This window comes from Wyeomyia smithii, chromosome 3, assembly GCF_029784165.1.
Source record: "Wyeomyia smithii strain HCP4-BCI-WySm-NY-G18 chromosome 3, ASM2978416v1, whole genome shotgun sequence".
NCBI classification, from domain to species: domain Eukaryota; kingdom Metazoa; phylum Arthropoda; class Insecta; order Diptera; family Culicidae; genus Wyeomyia; species Wyeomyia smithii.
In genome coordinates, this window is record NC_073696.1 from 91,782,581 (window position 1) to 91,803,244 (window position 20,664).

Below are 20,664 nucleotides of genomic sequence, written 5' to 3' on the forward strand. Positions count from 1 at the left end.
TATTGGAAAAAATCTTAGGGATCTCTTGGGGTCGCAATTGATCCGGGATACCAGAAATGTCTTGTTTCATGGTGGTGTCGAAGAATATAGCATTGTTAGAAGTATCTAAAGGTGCGACATTGAAGGGAACGTATGAAGAAGGGTTAATATCTTGAGCCATGTAGTCAAAATATAAAGTCATAAATCTGGTTTGGGATTGAAGGTCGACCAACCTCTCGAAATTTTCAATTACTAATGTGTTCATGACCGTACATCGAAATAGTAACCGGTAAGAGAGATTCCAAAAACGATGTTTCAACGGAAGAATACCCGCTAGCACTTCAAGACTCATCGCATGGGTCGACTGCATGCAACCCAAGGCAATACGCAAACAACGATATTGTATTCTTTCTAGTTTCAAAATATGCTTGTTCGCAGCGGAGCGGAAGCAGAAACAACCGTATTCAAGAGCTGACAGTATTGTTGTTTGGTATAACCTTAGAAGATCTCCTGGGTGAGCACCCCACCAGGTTTCGGTAATCGTACGAAGAAAATTAATCCTCTGTTGGCATTTTCGTGTCAGATACCTAATATGACAATCCCAGGTGCATTTAGAGTCGAACCAGACCCCGAGATATTTAGCGACTAAAACCTGAGTGATCGTTTTATCCGTTAGTAGGAGCTGCAGCTGAGCTTGGTTATACTTCCTAGAAAAAACGACCAACTCAGTTTTCTCCGGAGAGAATTCGATACCCAGCTTAAGAGCTCATTCAGACAAATTGTCTAAGGTATCTTGCAATGGTCCTTGAAGATCGCTAGCCTCGCTACCAGTTATTGATACAACGCTATCGTCTGCAAGTTGCCTTAGCGTGCATGAATTTGCAAGACATTCATCGATGTCATTGACGTAAAAAATATATAAGAGAGGACTTAAACATGAGCCCTGGGGAAGGCCCATGTAACTAATTCGGGAAGTTGTCGAATCGCCATGTGAGAAATACATATGCTTTTCTGACAACAAATTGAGCAAAAAGTTATTCAAATTTGGTGAAAGTCCCTGCGAATGAAGTTTCGCGCTTAAAACTTCTACAGAGACACAGTCAAAAGCCCCCTTAATATCCAAGAACGCAGAAGCCATTTGCTCTTTTCGAGCAAATGCGAGTTGAATTTCAGTTGAAAGCAACGCTAGGCAATCGTTCGTCCCTTTGCCCCGGCGAAAGCCAAATTGAGTATCTGAAAGTAAACCGTTTGTTTCGACCCATTTGTCTAACCGTAAGAGGATCATTTTCTCCATTAATTTCCGGAGGCAAGAGAGCATCGCAATCGGCCTATATGAATTGTGATCAGAGGCAGGTTTCCCGGGTTTCCGAATAGCAATGACTTTTACCTCCCTCCAGTCATGCGGAACAATATTTAGCTCAAGAAACTTGTTGAACAAATTCAACAAGCGTCTTTTTGCAGAGTCGGGTAGATTCTTCAACAGGTTGAATTTTATTCTATTAACCCTGGAGCCTTATTGTTGCACGACAGGAGAGCCATTGAAAATTCCAACATCGAAAATGGATGCTCTTCCGTAGTTACTAAAAACGCGTCGCGAAAGGTTTTCTGTTCCGGTACAGAGTCCGGACAGACCTTTTTGGCAAAATCGAGTATCCAGCGATCTGAATACTCCTCACTCTCATTCGAAACGTCACGGTTCCGCATGCGCCTGGCGGTATCCCAAAGAGTGCTCATCGCTGTTTCCCTCGACAACGCGTTTACGAACCGCCGCCAGTACCCGCGTTTTTTCGCCTTTACTAAGCTCTTCATCTGCCTGCTCAGTGCCTCGTACTTTCGAAGTAGGTTGACAGTGCCGTACTCCCGGTAGTCCTTATACGCCGCGGACCTTCGCGCGTACAGTTCAGAGCACTCTTTGTCCCACCATTCGTTGGGAGGGCGCTGTCTAATCGTTACCCCGGGTATCGGTTTCGTCTGAGCTTGAGTCGCGGCGTCGATTATCAAGCCAGCTGAGAACGCGTATTCTTCCTCCGAAGGAGGAATCGATAGATTCCGCAATATTAGACTCATAACGCTTCCAATCAATATTACGTGTAAGGTCGTAGGAAATATTGATTGGGTTCGGGGGAGTTGAACCATTAGCAATTGATATAACGATTGGAAGATGATCACTACCGCGGGGATCGTTGATTACCTTCCACTGGCAATCTAACGCTAGTGATGTCGAGCAGAGGGATAGGTCAAGCACGCTTTCACGTGCTGGAGGATTAGGTACACGTGTCGTTTCCCCAGTATTCAAAAGTGTCATATTGGAGTCGTCGATCAAGTTATAGATTAAAGAAGATCGGTTGTCGTCGTACAGCGACCCCCATAGCGAACAGTGAGAGTTAAAATCTCCCAAAATCAAAAAAGGTGCGGGAAGCAATTCTGCTATATCAAGAAGTTGCTTCTGTTCAATCCGCGCGGATGGGGGAATATATTCATATTCGTTTGAATTGCAACAACTTCAATATTCGAGATCGAGGGGAGGTCGATTCTGAAAAAAGAATAGTACTTTTTGATCCCTAAAAGTACCCCTCCACTGTGTGAGTCTCGATCTCGACGAATGATGTTGAAATCGTGGAAATTAAGTTGGTCATTTGAATTGAGAAAAGTTTCACAGAGGCGAACGCATCACAATTGTATGTATTTATCAAATATGAAAATAAATCGAATTTGGGGATGATACTTCTGCAGTTCCACTGTAACACAGTGACAAAATTCCTAACCTCTTTTGACGTATTAGTCATCGAAAGATACGATAGCTGAAATGAGGGGCCAAGTTGCTGTGAGTTGCTTCAAAAAGGTTTTCACTGTAGGGAGAAGGGCAAGAAGAATGTTTTGAAGGGGATCTGGTATGTTGAATGTTTTAAATATCCAGTCCACAATATCAGAGAATTTTATGAACCCTGTTTCTTTTATGTCTTCTGATCGAGAAATGGGTGCACGAGGGGTTTTTGGTGCCCCAGGAAGCGGTGGGTACTCCTGGTTTGATTTTTAATTAAAACCGGGGGGTACTTGCTTCGGTTTTTCTTCACCGCTTCCTTTTTGTGTTGTCTTATTGGTCATTCCGCTAGGGGTTATCTTACGACCTTTGCGAGAAAGATTAGGAGAGTTGAGCATTCTCCTCTTCCTAGATCCCTCTGGCAAGGCATAAGAACACCCTTTGACGGGATCGTCAGATGTACCCTCATCGGTTGGCAAAAAGGAAAAGATGTTTCCTGTCGAGGGTGGCTCAGCCCTCTTAAGTATTTCTGCAAAAGAGCGCTTTGAGCGTTCCTTAAGGGAACGCTTAATTTTTTCCTCGCGCTGTTTGAACCCGGGACACGCCGAAAGGTCATGCCGAGTTCCCTCGCAGCAAAGACACTTTTCAGTATTCTCACTGCAAGCGGTCTCAGCATGATTGCCTCCGCACTTGCTGCAGCGTGCCTTGTTGCAGCAGTAGGTGGCTGTATGACCTAACTGCTTGCAGTTTTGGCAATGCATGACCCGCGGTACAAACAGGCGTACAGGCAGACGAACCCTGTCCAAAGCTATGTAGCTCGGCAGTGCGGATCCGGCGAATGTCACCCGGAAGGAATCCGAAGGGAGGAATTTCTTCTTCCTTTCTTCGATGGATACTGAATGCAATTGCTTGACATCCAGTATCTTTACATTTTGAATCAGGGGGTTCTTGAAACAGCCAACCCCGTGACGAAAAATGTCATCGACCGTGAGGCTTCCTTCGGTAACCACACCGTCGATCTCCACGTCCTTGGCAGGGATGTACACGCGGTACTCCCTTGTAAAGAGCTCGGAGCGTACGGCCGAAAACTGTTTTGCCAGGTCCTTGCCGATTTGAATAATATTTAGAGGCTTCTTTATGGGCCTGAAGTAAACTACGAACGGATTTTTCGCGGCATCTGGGTAAGTTTTTACCCTTACTTCCGGTACCCTTGGTACAGGGCTAGGTAGCGGGGATGGTACAGGGGAAGGTAAGGGAGAACTGCTGGGGGAAATTTCAATTTCTTCCCCAGTTGTTTCCACATCCAGGAAAAGTTGCACCTGCATGTCGTCCATTTTGCGGGAGCGTTACGCTCTACCGCACACAAACGATAAATATTCGAATGTGTGGGGGGGATCAAATCGTTGATATTGAATTTTAAAAACAATATGTCAAAGTACAATGGATCAAATAAAAAAAAAGACAGTAATACTAATGATAATAACAATAGTATTAATACCAATGCTAATAATAATAATAATAATAATAATAACAACAATAATAGTAATAATAATATTAATAATAATAATATTGATAGTAATAATATTAAAAATGATAATAATTCTAAAGTTAATACTTCACCGAACGTCTAAGTCACGACCTCTCGGCTGCTAGTAGGATCAATCTGGAAGTGTGTCTCCGCAGAACAAACAATGACGATCCAGCTTCGTGTTGTAACACAGTGGCCGTGGTCTTGTAGATGCCACTTGTTGTTGATTTCCACTCGCTCGATCGTATGGTGGTCCGTGCTGCTAGCGGGGTAACAGCGGTGCGGGGGAATTATTCTTGCTGATATATCAGCTGCGTATCGGATCACTGGCGGGGTAGCCTGCCCCTACCAGTGTGCAGAAGATGTTTCTGCCGATATACTGCAGGGTATTGTTATCGCACAACACAAGAACTAACCGACAAAAAAAAACACCCGTACGATAACTCGTGTATTGTTATTTTGCGTATTAAGCAGAGCTGAACAATTTGCGTCTAATCGAGACGAAAGCAAAACAACGAATGTACTCAGATTTTTTGGTGCATTATTTTTTATAATAACGGTCTGTGAGAGCACCGTGTTATGGTGTTCGGAATTCGAATGTCAAATTAGAACAACATTATATTTTGAATTAATATTTTATATTTGTGATTGCGAAAATGAACTGTCTGGATAATAATTTGTCAAATCAGTCAATTTGTAAAATTGCAGCATCAAAACATGTTACCTTGTGAAGTAACAATTTTCTAGTAAAATAAACAAAAAGTGAGCCTAAAAACTTTTTTGTAAGGCAATGGTTTGCTTTGCCTCGATAAAATGAATATGTTCGAAGTTTTAAACAGTAATTTAACTCCCAAAATCACGACTTACGATCTGTTCAGAATAATTACGTCCATAACGAATTTGAAACTTTGCAAACAACAATTATAAACATGTTAAACCTTTGATTTTACTGAGATAGATTTTTCGATGATTGAAGTTTTCAAGGTTATATTAATTTAATTTGATTTGCATTTGATCAAAATTTATTTTTTTCTGAATATTTAATCATTTTATAAGATGCGCAACTAAGTTCTTGCCGTTTTTTTGTAACAATGCAACTTTGTTTTAAAGTATAGATATCTATAAATCATTCAAAGTTTAGCCAAAAAAAAAAACTAATTATTGATTAAATACCTTCAAAACCTCATTTTTCGATTTTTTTTACATTGCTTATGTGCAATCGAACGAAACAAGTAGTTATGTAGAATCACTTTTTCGTGCCTATGCTCGGAGGTAGCTTTTCCACAGTGGTTGGCTTAATCGCATCAATCGATTACGACACCGTTTATCAAAAATGATTTCGTTCGGTTTTAATAGCTCATAATGAACAACACTGACCTTTTTTTTTTTTTTTTTTAAAGGGGGGATTTGTTAGTAGCTTAAGTATTTATGATAAATATTAGTAAATAATGAGTATGTGTGTCCAATCACAAATGGTGACTTCTCAACACTGTTAGAAATTTGTAATTTTAATTGTTAGGATTTGTTTGCTTTCGCAATTAGGACTTATCATTCGTATGGATTTAAACCTACTTGTCAGAAAAGGGGAAGTAAACTTACAACTAACTTAATTGCTAACTTATTGGCTATAAAGAAAGCTTATCGTAGCAATTGAGGATTGCAACGATTTTTGTCGAAAATTGTTAATAATTTTATTTGACATAGCTTCTAATGGTTCAACACCAGTAAGTCTATGTAATTCGAGTGTACCAAACCAAGGAGGACGCTTCAAAATCATTTTCAGAATTTTATTCTGAATCCTTTGAAGCGTTTTCTTCCTTGTTGAACAGCAACTTGACCAGATCGGTAGAGCATAAAGCATTGCTGGTCTAAAAATTTGTTTGTAAATCAAAAGTTTGTTCTTTAAACAAAGTTTAGAATTCCTGTTAATGAGAGGATATAAACATCTCGTATATTTGATGCACTTGGCTTGTATACTCTCAATGTGCTCTTTGAAAATAAGTTTTTTATCATAAATTAGTCCCAAGTACTTAACCTTGTCGGACCAACTTAAAATAACCCCATTCATCTTGACAACGTGATTATTGTTTGGCTTGAGGAAAGAAGCCCTAGGCTTATGCGGAAAAATTATCATTTGAGTTTTAGAAGCATTGGGAGAGATTTTCCACTTTTGCAAGTAGGAAGAAAAAATATCTAAACTTTTCTGCAATCGACTGCATATGACACGAAGACTTTTTCCTTTTACGGAAATGCTTGTGTCATCGCAGAACAATGACTTTGTGCATCCTGGAGGCAAAACAGGAAGATCTGAAGTGAATATGTTGTACAGGACTGGACCCAAGACTGAACCTTGAGGTACACCTGCTCTGACAGGAAATCTATCAGATTTTGAATTCTGATAGACAACCTGCAGAGTTCGATCAGTAAGATAATTTTTTAAAATTTTGATTAGGAAAATTGGAAAATTAAAAGTTTGCAATTTCGCAATCAAACCTTTATGCCAAACACTGTCGAATGCTTTTTCTATGTCTAAAAGAGCAGCTCCAGTGGAATAACCTTCAGATTTGTTAGCTCGTATCATATTAGTAACTCTGAGCAATTGATGAGTTGTGGAATGCCCATGGCGAAATCCAAACTGTTCATTTGCAAAAATTGAATTTTCGTTGATGTGTGACATCATTTTGTTAAGAATAATTCTCTCAAACAGTTTACTTATTGAAGAAAGCAAACTGATTGGTCGATAACTTGAAACTTCAGTTGGGTTCTTATCCGGTTTTAAAATTGGAGTAATTTTTGCATTTTTCCATAATTTGGGAAAATATGCAATTTTGAAGCAGCAATTGAAAATTTTCACTAAAAATTCCATTGTGCTCTCAGGGAGATGTTTGATTAGTATATTAAAGATTCCATCGTCACCAGGTGCTTTCATATTTTTGAAATTTTTAATAATTGATTTAATCTCATTCAAGTTAGTTTCAATTATTTCTGCAGGTAAAAAATTCTGGGAAGAAATTAAATCAAATTGACGTGTGACTTCATTTTCAATTGGACTCACAAAATTCAAATTTGAGTTATGAACACTCTCAAACTGCTGAGCAAGTCTTTGAGCCTTTTGTTCATTGGATACAAGAAAACGTTCACCATCTTTTAAAACTGGAATAGGCTTTAAAGGTTTCTTAAGAATCTTCGACAGCTTCCAAAATGGTTTTGAATATGGTTTCAATTTTTCAACTTTAGTCTCAAAATTTTGATTTCTCAGAAGAGTAAATCTATGTTTAATCTCTTTCTGTAAATCTTTATAAATAGTTTTAAAAACAGGGTCACGAGAACGTTGATATTGACGTCTGCGGACATTTTTCAAACGAATTAGAAGTTGAAGATTTTCGTCAATTATTGGTGAATCAAATTTCACTTGAGCCTTTGGAACAGAATAATTCCTGGCATCAACAATTGCACATTTTAATGCGTCCAAAGCGGAATCAATATTCACTTCGTTTTGCAAATCAAGCTCATTATTGAAATTTCTCTCAATATGAGTTTTGTATCTTTCCCAATTAGCCTTGTTATAATTAAAAACAGAGCTCATAGGGTTTAAAACTGATTCATGTGATAAAGAAAAAGTTATTGGAAGATGATCAGAATCAAAGTCAGCATGTGTGATCAAATCACTACATACATGACTTTGATCTGTAAGCACCAAATCAATTGTTGAAGGGTTTCTTACAGAAGAAAAGCATGTAGGACTATCCGGAGACAAAATAGAATAGTATCCTGAAGAACAATCGTTGAATAAAATTTTGCCATTGGAATTACTTTGAGAATTATTCCATGAACGATGTTTAGCGTTAAAATCGCCGATTATGAAAAATTTCGAACGATTTCTGGTGAGTTTTTGTAAATCACCTTTAAAATAATTTTTGAGCTCGCGTGTGCATTGAAATGGTAAATATGCTGCGGCAATAAATAAAATCCCAAGTTCAGTTTGAACTTCAATTCCCAAAGTTTCAATAACTTTCGTCTCAAGATGGGGAAGAGCACGATGTTTGATTCGGCGATGAAGAACAATTGCAACTCCACCGCCGGAACCCTGAATCCTATCATATCTATGAACCACGTAATTGGGATCATATTTTAATTTTATGTTAGGTTTCAAAAATGTTTCAGTAATAATTGCAATATGCACATTATTTACTGTTAAAAAGTTAAAAGCTCATTCTCATTGGCCTTCAATGAGCGAGCATTCCAATTTAATATTTTAATTGTTTTATTTAAAATCATTGCTAAATTTTAAATTAGAAACAATTTTAATAGTAAAATTTGTGCCTATTTGAATGGCTTCAAACATTGATTTTGCCTGCAACATGGCGTTCATAAGATCGAACATTGCCTGTTGCAAAAAAGAAAGTTTACCTGCCGTAATAGGCCCCAGGCAGTTGACATTAGAAAAAATATTTTCGGTAGCAATAGTAGCTGGAGTGATAGGTGTACAATTATTTTCTAGCCTGTTTTGCTTACCCATATTAACGGTCATTTTCGAACTACCAACACTAGGCGGTATAATGTTCGAACTACCTGTAACCTGTGCATAAGTTAAACGGGTATGCAAAGGAGTAGGTAAACTATGCGTCACTGGTACGCTTGGAGAATTTTGTTTTGAAGTTGGTTTTAATTGAGAAATTGAATTTTGTTTACCTTGCCTTGCCTTAACAATTGCTAAACGGACTGGGCATTGATAAAAATTTGACATATGGTTGCCGTTACAATTCGCACAGCGAAAATTTTTACTCTCTTTCACAGGACATGTGTCCTTTTTGTGAGAAGAGTCTCCACAATTAAGACATTTTTGGTCCATGTTACAGAATTTGGAACCATGGCCATAACGTTGGCAAGTACGGCATTGGGTGATATGCTTTTCACCTCCGCCATACTTCCTATAAATTTCCCACTTTACACGCACATTATACAAAGCATGTGCTTTTTCAAAAAATTTTAAGTTGTTAACCTCATTGCGGTTAAAATGAATTAAATAATTAACAAGGGAAATTCCAGTTCTCTGACTGTTTTCGCCTCGTGATTTTTGTTTCATTAGAATTACTTGGGTAGGGGCTATGCCAAGTAATTCTGTTAAAGTAAGTTTGATCTCATCAACGGTTTGATCGTTGGTGAGACCTTTCAAGACAACCTTGAACGGCTTGGTGTTCTTGGTGTCATATGTGAAAAATTTGTACATCTTGTCAGTTAAATACTGAACAAGACGATCACGACCCTTTACTGAGTCGGCTAATAAGCGGCATACACCTCTACGGCCAATTTGATAGGTAACTTTAACGTCAGAAACAAACGTTGAAAGTTCCTTTTTGAAAATATTGAATTCAGAAGAAATAGTTACCACAATAGGTGGAACTTTCTCCTTTTTTAAAGATTTTATATTTTGTATAGTTTCATTATTAATAACTTCCATTTCACCAGCTTCTTGCTCAGGCAAAATATCAAAAGGATTGTCACTACAGACACTCGATGTGTCAGAAAGAGATGCCTCTCTTTTCCTCCCCGCAGCGATGCGAGGTTTCTTTTTCCGTCCAGCCATTTCAGGTGATACGAAAAAAGTTAAAACAAATGTTAAATTCAAAAGTAGGTAGTCTTGAGAAAGACTGATGGGAAATAACTTTCAGGTAATCTTTAAAAGACACACTGACAAAACACAAACTTTGAAGCTATAGGCAGTCAAAGACCAGTCCACAAGCAACCGAAAAAACGTCTGATCTGTAGGACAGTTCAAGACGCACTGTGAACAACACTGACCTGATTCCACCAAGTACACGACGGCGCAGCAGCATGACCAGCGGTCCCGAAGACTTTCTTTTCTTTGGGTTGTTGTAATGAATTTTCCATCACGAGGCGATGAAGACAACTCTTGTTCAACAACACAGTTCTTCATAGGCGAAAAACGACACTTAACGTCCCTTGACTTCAAATAATAAGGAACCCATGTTTCTTGCTCTTGAATCATTCACAAAGCATGTAATCGCTTGGCGGGTAACTTCTGACACCGAAGTATGGTTTTCCTGCGTTTAGCATGGATCCTCATCGAGCAATTTCTCCAATTCGGGATCTTTGAAGGTTTCTGGTCTTCCTTCACGCAGTATTTAAGCAATGGTCTTTAACCAATGGATCACGGCGCATTATATTTATTAGAGCAGCATTTAAACATACAACAACATCATGAGAGACGTTATGTTACACTATACCGAATGGAATGGAAGCAAATAATGGATTGGTCATCACAATCCCTGGATCTCAACCCGATTGAGAACCTTTGGGAGATCGTAATCTAAAGAATCAATCGCGCAGAGGTACTAAATAAAGACCAGTCATTTGAACAAATCTGAAAGGCTTGGGAATCAATTCCAAAAGGCATTATTGACAATCTGATCGAGTCTGTGCCTCAAAGATGCAAAGTTTTCACTCGTCATGTCACTCGGTGCTGGGCTGCTTCCTTCCAATCTCCCCTAACACCTATATCGCGGGCTTTCTCGTCGACAGCACACATCCAACGAGTGCGGGGCCTACCTCGAAGTCGACGGCTGTATTGGGATTTCTGCTAAATATAGTCTCCGCTAGTCGTTCTTCCAGCATTCTTGCTACATGCCCAGCCCACTGCAACCTGCTGTGTTTTATCCGCTTGATTCTATCCGCCTCTACGCCTCTATCCGTACACCTGGTACACTGGTACACATCCTACGCTCAAAAACACCAAGAGCTCGCCGATCGGCCTCTTTCAACGTCCAGGCTTTATGGGCGTAGAGGGCCACGGGAAGGATTAGTGTTTTGTAGAGTGCAAGTTTAGTACGGGTTTGCCGACTGCGGGACCTCAGCTTGTTACGTAATCCATAGAAGGCCCTGTTTGTAGCTGCTATCCGCCTTTTTTTTCTCACGGCTAAACTCGTTGTCACATGTCACTAATGTACAGGTAAATAAAATCGTCGATTTCTTCAAAAGTTTCCCCATCTAACACCACCTCAGCACCAACATCCGTCAGACTACCACGCTCTCTATCAGCCACCATGTACTTCGTATTGGCAGAGTTAATGATGAGCCCTAATTTCGCAGCTTCTCTCCTGAGAGGTCCGAAGGCCTCTTCCACTGCTCTACGGTTGATAACAATGATGTCGATATCGTTCGCAAAGCCTAGAAGCACGTGAGACTTCGTAATGATGGTACCGCTTCTTTGCACGCCAGCCCTTCGTATTACACCCTCCAATGCGATGTTGAACAGTAAGTTTGACAGCCCGTCTCCCTGCTGCAAACCATCTAACATCACGAAGGAGTGACGTATCAGCCCAATTAGTTATGTTGGGAAACCATGTTCGAGCATAGTTCGCCATGACTTATTTCTCTTAACTGTATCGTACGCTGCCCTAAAGTCAATGAACAGATGGTGAGTCTGCAAGTAGAATTTTCAAAATTTATCGAGGATTTGTCGCAGGGTAAACATTTGTTCCGTTGTGGGGCGTCCCCCTCGAAAACCACATTGGTAATCGCCAACAAAGGTCTCCGACAACGGCCTCAATCTACGAAACAGAATTCTGGAGAGAATTTTGTAAACGGTGCTGAGAAGGGTTATGCCTCGATAATTATTACAGCCCAGGCGCTTGCCTTTCTTGTAGATCGGACATGTGGGACCCTCCAACAAGTCCGAGGGTAATTCTTCGTAGCACCACACTCTCAGCATCATTTGGTGTAAAGCACGATACAGTTGTTCGCTCCCGACTTTGAAGAGTTCGGCTGGAATGCGGTCCTTACTAGCTGCCTTGCAGTTCTTCAGCTCTTTCATTGCTTTCTTCACCTCGTCCATCGATGGTTGCCATCATCCTCAATCACCATCCCGCTCCTATCAACTGTGCTGTTTCCTTAGCCATTCAACAGCACGCTAAAGTGTTCTTTCCAACACCTAGCCGACTCCGTTCTATCGCTAATAAGTTTCCCCTTCCTATAGTTGCACGTGAAAGGGACTGACACGTTTCGGTTCCTGATTCCATTAATCTCCCTGTAGAAGCTTCTCTCATCGTGCATGGAGAAGCAACCTTCCGCCTCCGCAAGAATACGCTCCCAGTAGCTTTCCGGTATCTTCCTACGCTCAGACGAGTCACAGCCGTCGCTAACATGTGAACTTTGGCGCGGTTCTTTTCATCCGTCGCCCGCTGGTACTCAGCGTTAAATCACTCATTGAACGTGGCTGACGCAGATGTACCACAAGAATAACGATCCGTAGATCCGTAGAATACCACAAGATAACGATCCGAGTCAACGTTTGGTCCTCTAATTGACCTCACGTCTGTAACGTCTGAAAGGTGCCGACCATCAATCAGAACATGGTCGATCTGAGAGCAGGCCTCTCCATTCGGGTGCCTCCAGGTGTGCTTACAGATAGCCATACCTCTGGCTGCAGCGAAATTGACAAACCTCAGGCCGTTGTCGTTTGTAGTAAAGTGGAGGCTTTCTCTACCAATCACGGGGCGGAAGAAGTTCTGCCGTTTTAGATATAGCTGGCGAGGCACCGCGTTTCGTGATTCAGTCGTCCGCTCCGAGTCAGACGCTGTTGTACGCCGCCCCTTACATGGGGATACAGCCGCGGACTATCCCCCTTCCCAGTCAGCATACGATCGGTGTTGGTCACCCGATCTCCGCTAAGGTTACGTATCCCGGTAACGTGGAGGTTGGGATGGGAGTTGCTGGGCAGAGGTGAATGACCACAATAGGATCTCCAGTGACACGTGCCCAATCATCTATCAACCTAAAGAGTTTGCTGCGAAATAATTATAGCTAACATTACCTCATTAAACGTTAAACGTATACTGTATATTGTCTTAAGTTGGTTGACTTTTCATGTGATAAGGTAAATGTAGTAAATTTGGTTCTTTAGTGCTGCAACTGAAGATATGTTAATGATTTCAATTCAAATGCCTAAGGTTTGCTAATTTCTTCAACGGGTGACAAATGAAATTTTGGATTTTTTTTGCAGTTCTCTTGCTTCACAATAAACATTTAAGTAATGGAATAATTTTTTTTTAAATAGGCCCTGATGAAGATCCCAACCAACCGGATCGAAACGTTGGCGATGACCCCATAGAGATCAGCGCTGTTTTTATTGAGACTGTTAAGCCGAAACAAAATCAAATTTAGTGTCACAGTCGAATCCCCGTATAAAATTTCAACATGGCACATACTGCACGCACCACTTTCTACACACAGGTCGAACAACAATACGATTATTCGACCGTTCAACTGTTAAAATCATATGCTAACAACATTTCGACGCTTGGTAACATGCAAAGCCGGAAAGAATTCCTTCTGCAATGTCGGCGCTCTGGTGTTGTACCAACGCACATCGTACAATCTCTACACTGTGTGCACGAATTGCTAGCATCACGCAGCCCATACAGCCGTAAGTTGTCTAGGCAAATCGGACGTTTCCAGAAGTCGCTACTTAATATCGAGATCCAAGACTCGTTCCATCGTATAGATACCCTACGGAAAGAGCTGTTACACACCAAACAACAGATTGTGAGATTGGCAGAGCCGGACACTTATGCTTATTACTTTTTCACACAAGAATCTTCTTACCACAAAAATTTGGAAAAAAAAGAAGACGGCAAACTACCCGAAAATACAACCAATTGCTGAACAAAACGGTAGAATTACACCAGAATCAACTACCAACGGAGAACCAAAATGCTATTCTCAATGCCACCAGCAAAACCATTCCCCCAGAAACGATGATACTGCTGAGCCTTGGTCCAAAATTTGCTTTGCTCAAATGTCCACCATACCGTTTTCCACCTGATCGTTGATATCGAGAACGCATAGCGGCGCAGACAGATAGACAGTCGAGAGAGCAGACGAGATGCCGGATTATCAACACAACTCAAAATTTCATAAACAGAACAGCCTCACTAATAAACAATCCGGTGGAAAGATTCTGTGCGAACGCCGCCACCACTACCAAGAAGTTCATTAGGTCCAACCCCGACATTCTCATCACTGCAGCCGATAAGGGGAATCGCACGGTCATCATGAATATTGCAGACTACGACAATAAGATGGCACAGCTGATCGCCGACACATCAGTCTACAAACTGGTGAATACTGTCCCGACGGACAAGTATGAGAGGATGAACAACAACATCGTACGAAGATTACACGCCCTACAACTGATTGATACCCGGATGAAATACAAACTCACGAGCTACAACGCAGTATGCCCCCGTATATACGGACAACCTAAAGCACACAAGCCTAATCTACCGCTCAGGCCGGTGGTGCCTAACACTACTGTACCGACGTATGATCTGTGTAAGTATATAGCCGATATACTACAACGATCTCTCATTAGCCAATATAATGCGAGAGATTCTAAGTCGTTTTGTGAGTACCTAAACAATCTCAACATCCCAGCTGACCACATACTCGTCTCGTTTGATGTGGTATCGTTCTTCACCAACTTCACTAAGGACGTAGTGACACACGATATCATAATGATGTGGAGTGATATCAAGGAGCATACTGGTATAAACTTAGATTTTTTCCTTGAAATCATCGAGTTTTGTATAGGAGCAAGTTTCTTCTGTTTCCGAGGAAAATTTTACCGTCAGATCAAGGGGTCAGCCATGGGAAGCCCCCTCTCCTATTCTGGCTGATATCGTTATGGAAAACTTGTTAACCAAAGCGATAACACAAGCCCATGTTCCAGTGCAGTTCATACGAAAGTATGTAGACGACCTTTTTCTCGTCCTGCACAAAGATCAGGTAGACCATACTCTTGCCATATTCAATGAACAAAACCCCAACATTAAGTTCACGTGTGAAACGGAGGATCGAGGAAGGTTACCGTAAATTTTTGTAAAATAGTAAATTTTTGCAAAAAAATTTTTTTTTAGATGACACCAATTCTCGACGTTTCATGCTTTTTTAAGTCATTTGGCATCAAAAAAAAAAATTTCGAAAACCGAAATTTCACGTACCCCCCCCTTGGGTGATTTTTCGGTTTTCAAAAAAGCCAAACTTCAATCGCTTTGCGCCACCCCATTTTAAGTCCGATTGAGCTGAAATTTTGCACAGGGTGTTTTTTCGAGCAGGTGAACATTTTGTATAGGGTCTTATTTTTAAATTTTCTGGTCACTTTTTTCCATACGATGATTGGCGCCCTAGTATATGTAGGCTCTCTCTCTCTCTCTTGTCATCCCAGTTCTGTTACATATGAAGTCCAAACAAGACGCATTGCACAAGCACACTGAACAGGTCTAACTGAACTGTGTGAAAATCTCGGCAAAAGCTCACGGTAAACCATTTCAAAAGCGAAAATCTTTCGGTTTCGACTGTGTATAATTTTCTGCAAACCACCATTCGTCAGAAAGGCAGTGAAAGATCGGCCAGAGTATGTAATAGGCAAAAAAGGGTTTCTTGTCTAAATAAAAAGGGTTTTTTGTCTAAAATTTTGATTTCATTTTTTTTCAAGAACATCATGCCGATTTGGTCAGAGTTTCTGAGCAACCACTCGACCTCATTTGTACTCAAACTGTCGTAATATCGAAGATTTTTTTGGGATTACAAGTTCCTTGGTGTACAAAAATAACTGGAGAACTTCAAACAGTTGACTGGTAGAATCAGGAGATGCATTCCAAAAGCTGACGTGAAGGCCGATCACTCTCTTTTTCCGGCATCACGAAAAAGCTTTTGTCGAACAGCCGATTATGGACTTTTCTCAAATGTTCAATAATTTTTTTCATTAATAATGAATGAGAAATAGAACAGTCTACAGGGTGACAAAAATGTCCGGTCACAGAGGAAAATCTCAATATTTCAAAGAATAAGAAGAAAATCTGAATCTGGCTTTCATAGCTTTATTCAGTAACTCATAAAGATACTTCACAGACGATATCTCGGAATTACACCACCTTTCTCTGATCGAACCAGCTTCAGACGTCTCGGAAAGTCGTCGCAAGCGGCGCGCACGTGCCCCATCGGCATTTGGTCCCAGATTTTCGTGATAACTCGCTTGAATTGCTCCAAATTTGTTATTTTATAGTCGTTCAGCTTCGACATCATGTATCCCCACACGAAATAATCCAGTGGATTCAGATCCGGAGACGACGGAGGCCATTCATTCTTCGAAATGAAATCGGTCAAGTTTTCCTCACACCACGCCTGAACAACCTTTGCGGTGTGGGATGGGGCTGGAAGCAGTAGTAATCGTCTTCCAACAATAGTTCAGCTTGAGGCAGAACATTTTTATTCAAAACCGTGTCCAGGTAGTACGCTGCGTTGATTTTGACCCCTTTATCGATAAAAATAAGAGGCAGTTTACCTCTCTTGCGAATGGCTCCCCAAACCATCACTGACGTCTTATTTTGGAACTGGGAAACGTTCAGCTTGTCCGCAGGAGCTTGCTGGAGGCTCACACTCCAAACTCGATCATTTTGGCGATTGACTGTTTGCTCCAAAACGAACAGCTTCTCGTCCGAAAAAATAATCTCGTCATCTGCGCGCCAACCGAGCAACTCCCGCGACTGTTGGTATCTCTTGCTTTTTGTAGCTTTGGTAACCCCATGAACCACCTGTTTTTTGTACGGTGTAAGTTTTAAATCCTTGCGCAGAAGCAGGCGGATTGATTCTCGGTTCATTTTAAGGTTCCTGGCCAGCTTCCGTGCAGATTGGGCGGGATTCCGGCGAATCCGGTCTCGTATTATCTTTTTCAGCCTTGGAGTTCTCACAGACCTTGGTCGTCCAGATCGTGCCTTGTCCTCGGTGCCTCCGGTCTCCTGGTACCGATTTATGGTCCGGTGCACGAATTTCCGGTTGATTCCGAGCGGTTTTAGGTGTTTGAATATGTGTCCGGGTTTGTACCCTTTCACATATTCAGCGATAACGGCTGCTCTTAACTCTGCCATGGCTCACAACTCAATGTAAACAAACTGCACAGAAACGAAACTCTGCCACTTTGGGTAGCAAAGTTACCCCTTTCAATTGACATATAGATGGCACCAGAGAGATGCAACGTGTAGGCTACAGGCGACCCCAAAAAAAAGTGACCGGACTTTTTTGTCACCGTGTAGAGTAAAGCAAACTAAAGTGGACCACTCGTCAGATTACCTTATTTCCAAGTTTTAAAGTTTTTAGAAAATCCTCGAGTTTTCGCATAAATTGAGTCAATTTGGCAAGTGATACATTATGGGAAAGAGGTCCACTTAAGGTTGATTTACTCTACTTTTTTTTAACAGCAGTCGCAAATAACCCAAAATTTCAGTTGTCACCCTTTAATAACTTGGTATTGTTATACTTCGAATTCTAGTTTTTTTTGTAAAATAAACGTTCAAAGTTATCACACATTACCAATCAAGACGACCGTCATGATGTTTTGAGACTTTTTTATCGACTATGAAGGGATACAACTTTCTTAAAAAATCAGCACCCAGTAGAAAAACCTAGGTTTTATTTGTTGTAATCATTTGATTTTTTTTTTCTTCATCTATAATTTATTTGACACGGCACAAATACAATTTAATGTTTAACGGCGCCAATTATATCTGGTAGCTTACTTTCTAAAGTATCTTAATAACTAAAAGCAAATTTTTTATCCTCGCTGCCGACTACGAGCTGAAACTAAATCTAACTTAAAGCTAGAATGTTTTGCATTAAAAGCACTGATTTGTTGTTTGATGGTTTTCCATCGCCATAGGTAAGCAGCATATTGAATATGTTCCGCTGCTGGGCCAAGATATTACGGACTGGCATATTGGGTTGTCTCCCTCGGGACCTGAGAGTATCGTGCGGGTCTAGTTGCTGTTTCCGGATCCGGGGTCTTAACGTGTTCTTGTCGTTTGGTTGGATGTAGGCGGAAGGGAATAGGATTAAACTGGGGCGTGGATGGATTTCAGGAAAACGTATATAAGGGACATGTAGGATAGGTCACGGCTCGCCAAGACATCACGAACAGGAACAGCCGGCTGCCTACTTTCGGCCTGCAGGGAAGCTATTAATTTAGACCTGGCGTCACGGTGTACAGGGCATGACCAAACCACATGCTCTATGTCGTGATAACCCTCACCACAGGCACAGATACCACTTTCCCCGAGCCCAACACGACGGAGATGCGCGTCAAATCTATAGTGATTGGACATAAGCCGGGACATCACGCAAATGAAATCCCGACCTACATCCAACCCCTTGAACCACGGGTTCGTCGATACTTTGGGGATTATGGAATGTAACCACCTTCCCAATTCCCCTCTGGTCCAAGCATTTGCCAACTGATGATCGTATTCTGACGTACAAGTGCGAAAAATTCATTAAAAGCAATTGGTCTTTCATAAATATCACCGTTTGTTGCGCCCACCTTAGCCAAAGAGTCCGCTTTCTCATTGCCCGGTATCGAGCAGTGAGAAGGGACCCACGCTAAGGTAATCTGAAACGATTCTTCGGATAAAGCACTCAGATGTTCCCGTGTTTTCCCCAGGAAATACGGAGAGTGCTTAACATCTTTCATCGATCGGAGAGCCTCAATGGAACTGAGACTGTCCGTAAAGATGAAATAATGGTCCGTGGGCATTTTTTCGATAATCCCTAGGGTGTACTTAATTGCAGCCAATTCTGCGACGTAAACAGAAGCAGGATTATCGAGCTTATGGGAGACGGTTAAATTGTTATTGAAAATACCGAAGCCAGTGGACCCATCAAGAAGTGATCCGTCAGTGTAGAACATATTGTTGCAGTTGATGTTTCGATATTTATTGGAAAAAATTTTGGGGATCTGCTGCACGCGTAAATGATCCGGGATTCCACGAGTTTCTTCTATCATGGATGTATCGAAAAACACAGTAGAATCAGAAGTATTTGATAAGTCGACACGATTTGGAATATTCGAAGAAGGGTTAATATTTTGGGACATGTGATGGAAATACAATGTCATAAAACGGGTTTGAGAATTAAGTTCGATTAACCTTTCAAAATTTTCAATCACGGGACGGTTCAAGACCTCACATTTGATAAGAATACGAGAAGACAGGCTCCAGAAGCGGTTTTTTAATGGTAGTACTCCAGCTAAGACCTCCAAACTCATCGTATGGGTCGACTGCATGCAACCCAAGGCGATACGCAAACAACGATATTGTATTCGCTCCAGTTTGATCAGATGTGTGTTTGCTGCGGAGCGGAAGCAGAAACACCCGTATTCAATAACAGATAATATCGTTGTTTGGTAAAGCCTTATAAGGTCTCCTGGATGGGCTCCCCACCATTGTCCGGTTATTGTACGAAGAAAATTCACTCTTTGTTGACATTTTTTCATCAGATACCTCACGTGACAACCCCAGGTGCCTTTAGAGTCGAACCAGACACCAAGATATTTGTGTACCAAAACCTGAGAAATCGTTTTACCCATTAATTGTGTTTGAAGCTGAGCAGGTTCATGCTTCCTAGAAAAAACTACTATCTCAGTCTTCTCCGGAGAGAATTCGATACCTAGCTGTAAAGCCCAAGCAGACAAATTGTCCAAGGTATCTTGCAATGGTCCTTGCAAATCGGCAGCTTTGGCTCCTGTAACAGAGATTACACTGTCGTCTGCAAGTTGTCTTATCGTGCATGAATTTGCCAGACATTCGTCGATGTCATTTACATAAAAGTTGTAAAGAAGGGGGCTTAAACATAAGCCCTGGGGAAGACCCATGTAGCTAATGCGAAAAGTTGCCAAATCGCCGTGCGTAAAATGCATGTACTTTTCGGACAACAAATTGTGCAAAAAATTGTTTAAAATTGGAGAAAATCCTTGTCGGTGAAGTTTGCCCGAAAGAATGTCAATAGAAACGGAAGCAAAAGCCCCCTTAATGTCCAAGAACGCAGACGCCATTTGTTCTTTGCGAGCATACGCCAGCTGAATATCTGCTGAAAGCAGCGCAAGATAATCATTCGTCCCTTTGGCACGGCGGAAGCCAGATTGAGTATCCGATAGTAGGCCATTTGATTCGACCCAATGGTCTAAACGACGGAGTATCATTTTTTCCATCAATTTCCGGATACAGGATAGCATTGCAATCGGCCTATAAGAGTTGTGATTAGAAGCTGGTTTCCCTGGTTTTTGGATGGCGATCACCTTCACTTGCCTCCAATCCTGCGGTACAATGTTTTGCTCCAGGAACTTATTGAACAAGTTCAACAAGCGCCTCTTGGCATTGCCGGGTAGATTCTTCAACAAGTTGAATTTGATTCTATCTAACCCAGGCGCGTTATTGTTACAGGACAGGAGGGCAACTGAAAATTCTGCCATCGTAAAAGGTGATTCTATCGCGTTGTGGCCCGGAGACGCATCGCGAACAATATTTTGCTCAGGAACAGAGTCCGGACA